Genomic DNA, 13,744 nt, shown 5'->3' on the forward strand with positions numbered 1-13,744 from the left:
CTGAAAAACAAGCCTCCCTCCCCAGGCTTCTGGTGCACTTTAGCCTAGGGGCAGGGAAGATCTTTAAAATTTACATTCGCATTACAGCATATGAATACATATGTGAATGTGTGTATATATTTTTACCAGTATACATAGATAGAGGGCACAGGACCAATTTGACACGAAGTGATGATACTTAAAAGGTGAAATTAAGAGGTGAGAGAGGAATATAATGAGAGGAGATGGGAAGAGACCAAATGGGGTAAACTATCTCACATAGAAGAGGCAAGGGAAAAAGGAGGGGAAGAATAGGAAGGCAAAAGGGAATGGGTCAACCTTATTCCCATTGAATTTGTCTTTAGGAGGGAATGAAATACACACTAAATATGGTATCTCACCTTCCAGGAGAGTAGGGGGGTAAGGGGATTAGAGGGGGGATGATGGAAGGGAAGGCAGGCTGGGGGGGAGGGAAGTTGGGAGCACTCATTTTGAAATGTGACAGGATCAAAGAGAATAGAACAAGTGGGAGGTGGGATAGGAGGGAGGGAAATATAGTCATTCTTTTTCAATATATCTACTCTGTTATTCTTTTGCATTAGCCACACATATACAACCTATACTGAACTGCTTTTCTTCCCAGTAAGGGTGGGTGACAAGGGAGGAAGGGAATGAATCTGCAATTCAAAGTTTTAAAATCATATATTCAAATATATATTCTTTTATTAATACTATTTTACATGTATTGGGAAATAAGATATACAGGGACATAGAGATCCACCTGAAAAGTCAAAAGGAGTATGGATAAAATATGTCAGAGAGCAGATTGGAGGAGGGGTTATCCTGTGGGACTGCTATTTATTTTGGGGCAGTGGGTAGGGGAAAAACTGGGAGAAAATTTGTAACTCAAAATCTGGCAGAAATGAATCATTTAAATCAGAAGTTAATAAAGCATTTGAAGAAAAAAACAGATTCCTAAAATATGTTGTTTATAGGAAACACATTTGAAGTATTGAGATACACACAGACTAAAGGTAAAAGGCTGGAGTATATACTCTATTGTGCTTCAGCTGAAGGATAAAAATGCAAGGACAGCAGTTCTGTCACAAAGGGAAAGAAAGAAATAGATCTAATGAAAAGAGATTAGGAAGGAAACTACCTCTTCTAAAATATGTCATAAACAATGAAGTAATATGAATAATAAATATAAATGCACAATTATTATAATATTCTAAATGTAGGAGTAAAAGTTACATTACTTACAAGAAGAAATAGAAAGTAAAACTGGACTAATGCAGGACATTAACCTCTCCCTCTCAGAGCTAGATGAATCTAACCACAAAATAACCGAGAAAGAAGCTAGGGAGGTGAATAGAATTTTAGATTTGGTAGAACTCCGAAGAAAACTGAATGATGATAGAAAGGAATATACCTTTTTTCTCATCAGTACATGACACCTAATCAAAAACTGGCCATGAATTAGGACATAAGACCCTTAGGATAAAGTGTAGAATGGCAGAAATATTCAATTCATTCCTTTTACATTAAAATACAATAAAAATATGTGTAATAAAGGACCATGGAAAGATATGCTAAAAACTAATTGGAAACTAAATAATTTAATCCTTAAGATTGAGTAGGCCAAACAACAAATCATAGAAATAATCGACAATTACATGAAAGAGAATGACAATATTGAGACAACATACCAAAACTTATGGGATGCAGTCAAAGCAGCTACTAGGGGAAATTTTATATCTCTAAATGCCTGCATGAATAAAATAGAGAAGGAGGAGATTTATAAATTTTGCATGCAATTAAGAAAGTTAGAACACATAAATGTTGTAAACTATCTTTACCTGTAGTTGGATAAAATAAATATGAATACAAAAAATAAAATAAAATATACTCTTTTTCATTGACATGAGGATGCTAGTTTAGTTCGCCCCTCCCCCTGCCTAAAATATTTTTTGTCAGTGCCTGGAATTTTCAGGGAAAGTACGATCCAATTTAAAATTGATAAAACTTGTTATAGCAACTGAGAAGGCACCTAGAAGGCCAATTACTCAAAATTCTACAAACAAACAAACAAAAAACACTTCTGAGGAGTTAGAGAAAAAGGAGGAGAAGCAATCTCAGATCATGAACCTAATCTGTGAAGATTAGAACATTGAAATTTTAAAGGTGTAAGACAAATGTAAGACAAATTCCCCTTCAGTCCTTAGGATTCACAAGTAAGACAATTATGCCCTAGCAATGAAGAGTGAACATAAGGTCACATGAATTTATCAATTTGAATATTGATTAGATTTTACCTTCACCCTATCCATGTCTAGCTTATAGTTAACCTTGAATATTTAAGAGCTTCTCATTATGAAGTAGATAAGTACAAAGCTATATATGTCTTCCTATGTACTCAATTCAGAATTTTGTGTGAATCTTCTCAACTTTCATATCAGTACTTAAATTATGGATATGAAGTTATCTGTTCAATGCAATTTTGATATTTCCTATCTAGATAATTTATATTGTTAGGACACATAGGATTTCGTGTGTAAAAGCTTCAGATATGACATCTGGGTGGTTGATTTCCAAATCATTATCTTAAACCTCTGTTGAACCTTCTACTAAGGCTGAATTCCATCTCTTCAACTGCCTAATTAACCTTTTCATTTGAATGTCATACCATCTATTTAAGGTAGTAATATCTAAAATTGACCTCATCCTAATATGGTACAGCAGAAAAACTTACTAGACTTATAATTGAAGATCTGTGATTCATGCAAAAGTTTCCATTTATAAGTAATATGGAGGTGCTAAAAAACTTAGAATCTTTGAGATTTATCTTCCCTTTTAGAAAATAAAAATAATAGCAAGTATAAAACATACTGGATAATCAAAGTATTATTTGAAAGCATTTTGTAAAACTCAAAGAGCTATCTGAATATAAGCTGATTCTATTAGCATTCATTCTATTATCATTACTATTTCTCCTAAATTAATGCCCTCTCTTGATTTTATTTATTTTTGTTCATAGTATCATCATAGTTATAGTCAAAAAGTATGTAAATGCAGGATCATCTGTAATTATTCATAGGTAGATGTTTTTTACTCCTAATATTCAGCCCAAGAATAAGTTTAATTGGTTCTTTTTTCACAATATCTCTATACTCTAGATTTTTCAGATTTCTAACTGGCCTCCAAGACTCTAGTCTCTTTTCATTTAAGTTGACTTTGTTCATCTTATTCAATATATGCATTATTTAATTGCCATTGGGAATCCTAGAAACAGTTCACATCATAGACAATCTATACATTCTCTTCCTGTTCAATTATCGAAGGTTTCTTCTCCAATTGCTCCAACCAGTGCTCTGGAGGTTATATTCTAGCTCTTTTAACATTATGTTATTATTAGCACAACACTCTGAATATCGTATCTCCTACTTCATTACCAGTCTTCCTCGTTTGCTGAGCAAACATTTCTCAGATGACACTTTTAGTCCTATTTTTGCTAACAAATTATCATTGTTTATATGGTACAGTCTACTTCTAGCCATTATACAGCTCTCCATTGACTATAAGGTAATTAACTATTTAAATTATGGAGAAATGAAGATGTTCCATAATTCAAAGTCATACAGCAGCACCAAAAATATTGGAGTTGAGGAAGACCACATATTTTCCTCAAGGATACCTTTAATAGGTATGTAGATCATTTTCACAAAGACTGTATGTGGCATGAGAATTTAGAGATGCAGGTTTGTAGTTATAATATCTTTTCGAAGGGAATTTTTAAATTTTAATAATGGTGCTGCCTTTTTCTCATTATTCTGTACCTTTTTCCTTTTTCAGATGGTCTTATAATCAATCTTTCAAAAACATTCAAACTGTATTCTCTCCAATATGCTTTCCTGCATGTGTACTGATCCAGATATTCTTCAAATGCTTGTCTTCTTCAATGTCATATTCACTTGGTCATAAAGTTGATCAGGGATTGAATCCAAATATGATCACTCAAATTGAGGAAGAAAGTGATTTAATATAGAAATTTTGACAGATGGAAGGCAGTATAGCACGCTAGAAAGTATACGGAATTTTGAATGAGCACTTAGGTTGACATCCCGATTGGACAACAGACTACCTGGGTTCAATTAAACAATTCAATTTGCCTTCCTGGCCATCAGTTTCTTCATCACTAAATAGTGGGAGTTGGACTAGATGACAGCGAAAGGTTCCTGTAAGCTGAATATATCCAATTTTCCTCTGCTAGTTATGATGAACACCACTTCCAGTTATATTTTTCCAAAACTTAATTTTCATTCTGTCACTCCAACTTAGAAACTTTCCTGATTTCATGCAAAGTAAACTCCAAAATCCTTAGACAAGCATATGAACACCTCAAATATCTCACCAAACTTTTCTTTTCAATGCTAATGTCTCACTGTTTTTCAGTATATATCATTTTCTTTGACCTAGGAAGTTTACTCTCAAGTCTTTGAGTCAAAGTGACCTTTTTAATGAATGAATAAAACAATGAACAAACAAGTATCAGGTACCAATTATATTACCTTCATTATGCCAGGGTATGGGGACACAAACCAAATTTAATCTGTCACCTCAAGGATTTTAAGCTATAAGCTTATAAGCTATAAAGTCATATCACATGTATATAGATATACTAACTTGCAAAGTAACTTCAGAGAAGGGAGAACTAATAATTGAGGGAATTAAGAAAGGTTTCATAGAATATCATACTTGAAAGGAAATATGGGTTTCAAAAAGAAGGTGTTGGAGGGCGAGTATGTTTGACATTGGGAGCATACTAGAGATGTGAAGCAAAGAGAACTGCAAGTGAGTCAATTTGTAGAAGGAACATAGAATATCAGAGGGAAAGTAACTTTTAATCATTCTGATAAAATATGTTGGATCCAGATTTCATAGAGGTTTGTTTCTCTCCTTTTCTGTTTTGAGTTTTATAGTCCTTCTTTAGCAACTAAAATAGAAATTATCTCTTGGAGAACATGGGTAGTAGTTCATTATAGAGGACACATTCTAATATAGACCATTTATAAATGCAATTTAATTTTTAAAGCTTTCACTGTTTTTATAATTTACAAAACTATTCTACAAGCTCAATATATGTACACAGGTCTGCTAAGAACCAAATTGAGAATATGATAAACACTTTTCAAGTTGTATTCAAAGGACCATCTGTTAACATGACTTTATAGCATCATCATTTTTTTAAACACAACATTTTGATACCAGTTTTCCTTTGACCTATTGTCCTAGACAAGAAAACATTTCATAATGAGCTGAAATTGAGAAAGGAATCCACCTACAAGAAGAAAGTTCTAGTAATTTTGAGGTTTCTGTATCCCCCAAAACAAGGAACTGTATTTTTTTGTAAAGCTAGGCTGTGACCTCATGTAAGTATGAGTATGTGCTGGTGGTATCCATGTATTCAGAGCTTCAGTGGATTCTAAGTGTTACAATTGCATAACTCACTGAAATGTTTTGCCAGTTTCTACACTGACTTGACTGGGCATAATTCAAAACTGAAAAGCCCATATTCGTTCCATCCTCCTTGAGTTTCGTGATATCATTTAGTATCATCTCAGTGGGATGTCTCCCATATATTGTGCTATGGTATTTCTTCAAGAAATGCTAAAAGATACCAAAGTCTAGTTATATAATGCTCAGGTTCACTTTATCTTGGTGTTCAATGAATCTATAAATCTCCCCTGGGTATCATTATAGTAACTGTAACTGAAACTTATCCTTTCAGAAGGTACAGTGGGAAAACAAATTCTTTGAGCCCATTTTTCAACTCAATATGAGCTTTCTAACTTTAAGAGCAATTGACACTGCCCCTAGAGGCAGAAAGAGCTTTGAACTCCCCTTGTGAGTATAGCAGCAGTTTCTTCAGGTGGCTTCCATCAGTTCTTTTCAAGTTTAAAAGAAGAGAGAAAAAATAACCCAAGGAACAAAAAACTTGTAAAATGGAAATCTTACTCTTTGAGGGAAGGAGCTCATTTGTGAATCCTTTCTATCGCACACTTTCCCAAAGACAGAAATCAGAAGAAACTACGGAAAGATTACTAGGATCCACTAGCTGAAAGATCTCCATAAGTCATTTGATTAATACAAAGGTCATATAAAGGTGATATATGTGTGTGTGTTTGTTTATCAATAAATATACATATATATATATATATATATATATATATATATATGTATATCTTACCATCAGAAAGTGCACATGTATATAGGGGCACATGATAGGAAGGCCTACTGAAGTTTTCCAAATTCTGTTCTTTTGACTCACTTAGAGCTCTAACCAGTACAGGAATTATGGTAAATATCCTTATTGCTTTTCATTACTTTAGCAATAAGAAAAATTCATTTCAATACTGTCTTCATCTTCATCTTAGTCCCAGCTCTTCTGGGTTACAATCTTTCTGACCCACCCATTACATAAACTAGTTAAGCATGCATGTGAATGAAAAGTTGGTGACCATCCCTTGACCCCCAGCCAGTCTGAGCCAGTTTAGCTCAGGCCCCTTCCAAGGGCAAATTTACAGATTTCTTCAAGCTATATGATTGGATAGGGGGCCCTGCCCTTCCTGTCTTATCCTGATTTATACCTTCCTACACATCCTATGCTGGATCTGTTTTTGAAACACCCTTTCTTCCTATAGAATCTCTGGAAACCAAACTATCATACACATAGACTCATACATTTCTGTCTTCTAAAGATTTCCATAAATCTTTTGATCAATACAAAGGTCATATGAAGGTGATATATATATGTTTATCAATAGATATACATATATAGTCATAGATATATCTTACCATCAGAAAGTGCACATGAATATAGGGGCACATGATGGGAAGGCCTAAGTATGACTATTCTTCTGAATCCCAAATCGGGATCCACTTTTTTGTAAGCATGAGTAGCACATGATGCACAGTAAGTATATCCTGCATTGGTTTAAATAATGGCTGTAGTAGGAAGGACTTCATGTGGACTGTACCTGTGAAAAACAACATTCATTCATTTGAGTACCTGAGACTATTTACCAGCTCTTGGCATGACTGACTTCCTTGCACACTCTGGAGGAGGAGGAGGAAGAGCATAAGAGCAATAGGAACAAGAAAGAATTCTTTGTCTTCCTTTACAAACCATATAGTTCAAACTCAGTCTCATTTCCTACACCTTTTATCGTTGAGAAAACTGAAGAGTAGAGAAAAGAAAATGAATATACGGGTACAAAAACAAATATAAAAACCCAACACAAGTGGTAATGCCAGTAGAAAACAAAACAATGCTTTAATTCTACCAGGAATCTCTTCTAGATTAGCTCTCTTCTTTAGGCAAGGACCTTAAATTCTACTCCTACTCTGAATATTGAGTTAAAATCCTACCTGACCATCCCTAGACCCCCAGCCAGTCTGAGTCAGCTTAAGTCAGGCCAGTTCCAAAGGTAAACTTGCAGATTTCTTACTGCTAAATGATTGGATAGGGGGCTCTACCCTTCCTATCTTATCCTGATTTATACTTTTCTGCATGTCCTGTGCAGGATCTGTTTTTGAAACATCCATTGTTCCTATAGAATCTGTGGAAACCAAACTGTCAGCATTTCTCACAATTAGAACACTTTAGACTAAAAATCTCCAAGGTTCCTTCAAGTCATTGGTGTGCTGAAAAATATTTAACTGGCGTTCTGGGAAAATGTTCTTATAATACACTTTTTAAATTTAATATGCCTCATCAATACTTTCTACATTATTTTCTTAAGTTTAGATAATAAATAAAATGAAAAATCAAGCTGGATTTATGGCATTTCCCCATTTTGAGGTGTGAATGTTCACACTGAACATTTAACAATTCTCCAGAGCCTGTTCAAACTAGTTCCAGCACAACCTTGCTTCCAGCTATAAATTTTTGATCTTTATGACCTTACTGTTCAGCTTTCCCTATGAAGTTACCATTTATTCAATGCATCACAAAAGAAAGTATTTGTGTATGTGTTGCCCTCCCCCATAAATGTGAGCTCTTTGAAAACAGACTTTTATTTTTTTTTCTTTTATTCTTAAAGTTTTATACAGTGCGTAGCAAATAGTAAATCATTAGTACAAACTTGGTGGTTGAAAGATTTGTTGATTCCCATGTTATAAGGGAAGGCACTCCGGGTCTGAAAAGGCAAGTTGCTTACCTTTGATCAAATAGCAGTATCTGAATGAAGGAAGGTTCTAACTAGTTTTAGTCATTTTTTTTTTAAATGAACTTCCAGTTCATTTTTCACTGTGTAAAAATGTTTCTACTTTAAATGAGAGATATCACCTTGTCCCCTTCCCCCCCTTGTCATTCCCAACACACACACACACACACACAAACACACACACACACACACACACACTTGAGAATCCTCAGTAAATGGAAGTGTAGAGATAAGTAAGAAGCGCTTTCCATGGCAATCATAAAATGAGTTATAAATTTAGGACAGATTAGATGCACTTTAACCTAACATGAACTGGAAATGGACTACTTTTGCCTCAGAGGGGTTGGAAACTGCATGAAATCATTAAAATTGGGCACATTTTGTCTAAATGGTAAAGGCAAGCATGTTTACCTCTTTTTTCCATTCCTTGCTTACACATTACAGGAAAGGAAAGAAAGTTATAAAGATGTCATAATGTTTTGGATATTAATACAATTTTAAAGCACATTTAAAATTCTTAACAAAGGGCATTATGTCATAAAGAAATCATTTTTATTCTACATATAGTTAATAAATACTTTAATAAATTGTAAATGGATAATTTATTCTATTTTTTAAGAATTTTATTTCACAAAAACACTGAAAATAAAAGCCAGTGAAGGAAAAAAATATCAAGTGACTTTAAAATAATTAAAAAATGATCTTATTTTTAATGGTAAAGAATCATATTATTGAAAAATAAAACAGAATTGAATTTCCATTAAGGAAAGAGATATTTAGTTACTTCATTTAGCCTTTCAAGGAATGATAGAAATAATGAAAAAAATCCTAAATATGAAACTTAAAAGAAAAAAAACTGAGAACTAAACAAGGATAGCAATATAATTATATTCCGGGAGACCCTGACAGGAATAGGGAAATAGTACACATAAGAAGTACTTAGCCCAGTCCCAGTAACCATCACTTCCACCTCCTGGAAAAATCTTATGTGATCAAAAACTTTCTTTTAAAAATAATTCCTACTCATAGAGTAGAGTAGGACCTAGAAGAATTTTCACAGTAGATAATACACAAATCATCTGATTTCTAAAATGAATTGGATTTTTCTCTTGAGGAAGAAGATTGGCCACTTTAATTAAGTTTTACTTGTGCTCATTTTAAAATTATTTTGCATTTGCCAAGTATATTCCTCATATAAATGTGTACTCTTAAAATAGTAATTATGCACTTCTTTCATTTCATCTAATTCATTCTTTTGCATATGTTATCATTTTGCTAAATTATATTCTTACCATGAAATGTGATCATATCTCAGTGATACCCAAGAGTGAATTTACACTCTTATTTTGAGAGTTCTAGTTTACCTTGATCATCACTCATATCCTTTAAACTTCCATGTAGAGATTTAAAGATGTAGAATTTCTTTTTTACATCTACTTGATATTATTTCTTGCAAATTATTAGTTCCTCTCCTAAGCTATACCTGCTTTGCTCAATGTTATCTGGCCTGCTGGGCCTTTTCAAAAGCGGGTGCTTCCAACTTCCCTCCACCCCCAGCCTGCCATCGCTTCCATCATCCCCCTCTCATCCCCTTCCCGCCCTACTCTTTTTTTTTTTTGGCTGTTCTTTTAGCACTTCTAGACCTTTACATCTGCCCTGCGGCTAGAATCTTATATGTGCTATTTCTCCCAATTTTAGATTGAACTCCTTGAGAGCAAGGACTATCTTTTCTTTTTCTATTTACAATACCCAGCATTTAGCACAGTGCTCAGCACAGAATAAGTTTTTAAAAATGATTTTTTTTCATTTGCAAATTTGATGTATCTATGCTGGTAATTTTTCCCTACCCTGCCTAAATTCTTTTAAGCTAAAATAAAATGACATTTTTTTTCTTTTTACATTATTTCTTATTCTTTTCTCAATATATAACTCTTTCCTCCTCTATTCATGTACCCATCCCTTAAAATAAGCAATAGGGATGGGAGAAAGAGAGATTAGCAAAATTAACCAACATTTCAAATGAATATGAAAATATATTCATAGTTAATGTTCGTAGTCTCCCAGTTCTGGAGAAAAGGGTATAACAAATCTTCTCCAAGGCAAAATTTCTTTATTTTTATAAATATTAATTATTTAGTATTGTTTACTTTTTCTTTCAATTTTATTTTCAAATGCTTTATTAACTTCTGATTTACATCATTCATTTCCACCAGATTTTGAGTTACAAATTTTCTCCCCATTTTTCCCCTATGCACGGCCTAAAAATAGCAGTCCCACAGGATATCCCCTCCTCTCTCCCATATTTTCTCCCATACAATTTTTGACTTTTCCAGTAGGGTATGGTGGACCTCTATGCCCCAAATTACATGTAAAATAGTATTACTAATAGTGTGTGTGGGTGTGTGTACATATGTATGTATATATATATATATATATATATATATGTGTGTGTGTGTGTGTGTGTGTGTGTATATATATATATATATATATATATAATTAAATATTTTATTTTAAAACATTGAATTCCAGATTCATTCCCCTTCCTCCTCTGTCACATACCCTTACTGGGAAAATAAGCAGTTCAGTATAGATTGTATATGTGTGGCTAATTCAACACAAAAACATAGTAGATATATCATAAAAGACTGACTATATTTACCTCCCTCCTATCCCACCTCCCACTTGATCAATTTTCTACTTTGATCCCTTGCCTTTTCAAAAGTGGGTGCTTCCAACTTCCCTCCGCCCCCAAGCCTGCCCTCCCTTCTATCATCCCCCCTCTCATCCCATTCTCCCCCTATTCTCCTGGAGGGTGAGCTACCCTATTTAGTGTGTATTTCATTCCTTCCTCAAGCTAAATTCAATGGGAATAAAGTTGGCCCATTCCCTTTTGCCTTCCTATTGTTCCCCTCCATTGTGATCATTTTCTCTTGCCACTTCTATATGAGATAGTTTACCTCATTGTGTTTCTACCCATCTCATCTCATTATATTACTCTCTCAAATATTAATTTCACCTTTTAAGTATCATCCCTTCGTGTTAAATTGGTCCTGTGCCCTCTATCTGGGTATACTTGTAAACATGTATACACATATTCACATATGTATTCTTATGCCCATATATCCTCATATATAGACACAAATATATTTCTATTACTTTCAACTATTGAGAAAAGTTTCATCAGTTAAAATTATTGTTTTTCCATGTAGGAATGTTAATAATTCAACTTTGATAAGTTCCTTATGATTTCTTTTCCCTGTTTTCCTTCTCATGCTTCTCTTGCTTCTTGTATCTAAAAGTGAAATTTTCTATTCAACTCTGTTCCTTTCATCAAGAATGCTTGAAAGTCCTCTATTCCACTGAATGACCATATTTTCCCCTGAAACATGATACTCAGTTTCTCTGGGTAGGTTACTCTTGTTTTTAATCCCAGCTCCTTTGATGTCCAGAATACCATATTCCAAGCCCTTCAATCCCTCAGTGTAGAAGCTGCCAGAGCCTGGATTATCCTGATTGTGTTTCCACAATTTTCAAAATTGTTTCTTCATGGCTGCTTATAATATTCTCTCCTTAATTTGGGAAGTCCAGGACCTAGCTATAACATTCCTAGAAGTTTTCTTTTTGGGATCTTTTTCAGGAGGTGATCGGTGGATTATTTCAACTTCTATTTTGCCCTCTGGTTCTAAAACATCAGGGCAGTTTTCTTTGAGAACTTCCTGGAGGATGATTCCTAGGTTCTTACTTTGATCATGGCTTTCAGGTAGTCCAATAATTTTTAAATTATCTCTCCTGGATCTATTTTCCAGGTCAGTGGTTTTCCAATGAGGTATTTCACATTGCCTTCTATTCTTTCATTTGTTTCGATCTGTTTAACAGTATCTTGATTTCTCATAAAGTCATTAGCTTCCATTTGCTCCAATGTAATTTTGGAGCAATGATTCTCCTCAGTGAGTTTTTGAGATTCTTTTTCCATCTGGCAAATTTGACTTTTTAAGTCATTCTTCTCCTCATTGCCTTTTTGAGCCTCTTTTGCCATTTGAGTCAGTCCGTTTTTTAAGGTATTATTTTCCTTAGTCAGGATGTTGACTCTCATTTCATAATTCTCTTGCATTGTTCTCATTTCTCTTCCCAATTTTCCCTCCACTTCTCTTATCTGCTTCTTAAGGTCCTCTAGGCCTGTAACCAGTGCATATTTTCCTTTGAAGCTTTTGGTGCAGGAGTTCTGACTTCACTGTTTTCCTCCTGTTCCATGCTTTGCTCCTTTTTGTCCCCAAAATTGAAGTGTAATGTTGGAATCCTATGTCTGCTTTGTTGCCTTTACCTGGTCATGTCACTCCTCAGTCACTTGACCCCTGGGCTTTTTGCCACAGTAGGTCTCTGCCACCAGACAGGGGAACTTTCATCCCAAACGCTGGGGTTTTCTCAAATGCTGGAGGTATTAGATGGGTGCCCTCTCTGAGGTCTGCACATGCTCTGGCAAGCTGGACCCACATCCCAGGACCTCCACCCTAGACTGCAATCCAGAAACAAGCAGGTTAAAGCAAGAGGGATTACCCCTCAGACTGGTGCTTTGGTACCCCTACACTCTGCAGGCCAGGAGCTGAAGCTGCCATGTGGCGCTAACTTGCTGTGCTGGCATCTCAGCGGCTTCTCACCCCAGGAGGCAAAAGCCACACACTCCCACTTACTGTGTTCCAACGTCCAGACTGCAATGACCTCTCACTTTGTCCTTTGCATCTATGTGTTGATAATTCTGGAAATGGCCACAGCTGCTGCTGATCTGGAGTCTCTCTGGTCTGCGACTGGTCAGGCCCGCCCTGGGGCTAAACCCTTGGCATGGGGCTGGGCTAGGCTCCCAGAGCGCTGTACTGGATTCCTGCTGGCCTACCAGGCTATCCTCAGTGGGAGGTTAGCTTCTCTGTGTCATTTTGTTGGTTCTGCAGCTCCAAAGTTTGTTTAGAGTCCCCTTTTTACATGGATTGGGGAAGGTGGAAGCTGGAGCCACAGGGAGATTGTGCTTCTACCTAGTAAAATAATTATTAAATTATCTCTCCTGGATCTATTTTCCAGGTCAGTGTTTTTTGATTATTTTTTTCCCCTAAGGTATTTCACATTGCCTTTTATTCTTTCATTTGTTTGGATCTTTATAACAGCATCTTGATTTCTCATAAAGTCATTAGCTTCCATTTGCTCCAATCTAATTCTGAAGCAATGATTCTCCTCACTGAGCTTTTGAGGTTCTTTTTCCATCTGGCAAATTCGACTTTTTAAGGCATTCTTCTCCTCATTGCCTTTTTCAGCCTCTTTTGCCATTTGAGTTAGTCTATTTTTTAAGGTATGATTTTCCTCAGTCAGGCTGTTGACTCTCATTTCATAATTTTCTTGCATTTTTCCCATTTCTCTTCCCAATTTTTTCTCCACTTCTCTTATCTGCTTTTTAAGGTCCTCTATGGCCTCTAACCAGCTCATATTTTCCTTTGGAACTTTTAGTGCAGGAGTTCTGACTTCACTGACTTCCTCTTTTTCCATGCTTTGCTCCT

The 13,744-nt window shown here is 35.2% G+C and overlaps 1 pseudogene; it reads right to left on the bottom strand.

Moving 5' to 3' along the window:
* The window catches only part of LOC138153210 (protein MEMO1-like), a 68,893-nt pseudogene that overhangs the window by 15,124 nt on the left and 40,025 nt on the right, over positions 1-13,744 (bottom strand).

This window comes from Petaurus breviceps, unplaced genomic scaffold (assembly GCF_028583685.1).
Source record: "Petaurus breviceps papuanus isolate PSGF00001 unplaced genomic scaffold, PetGlider_PUasm1.0 90977, whole genome shotgun sequence".
In the NCBI taxonomy this organism is placed as follows: Eukaryota; Metazoa; Chordata; class Mammalia; order Diprotodontia; family Petauridae; genus Petaurus; species Petaurus breviceps.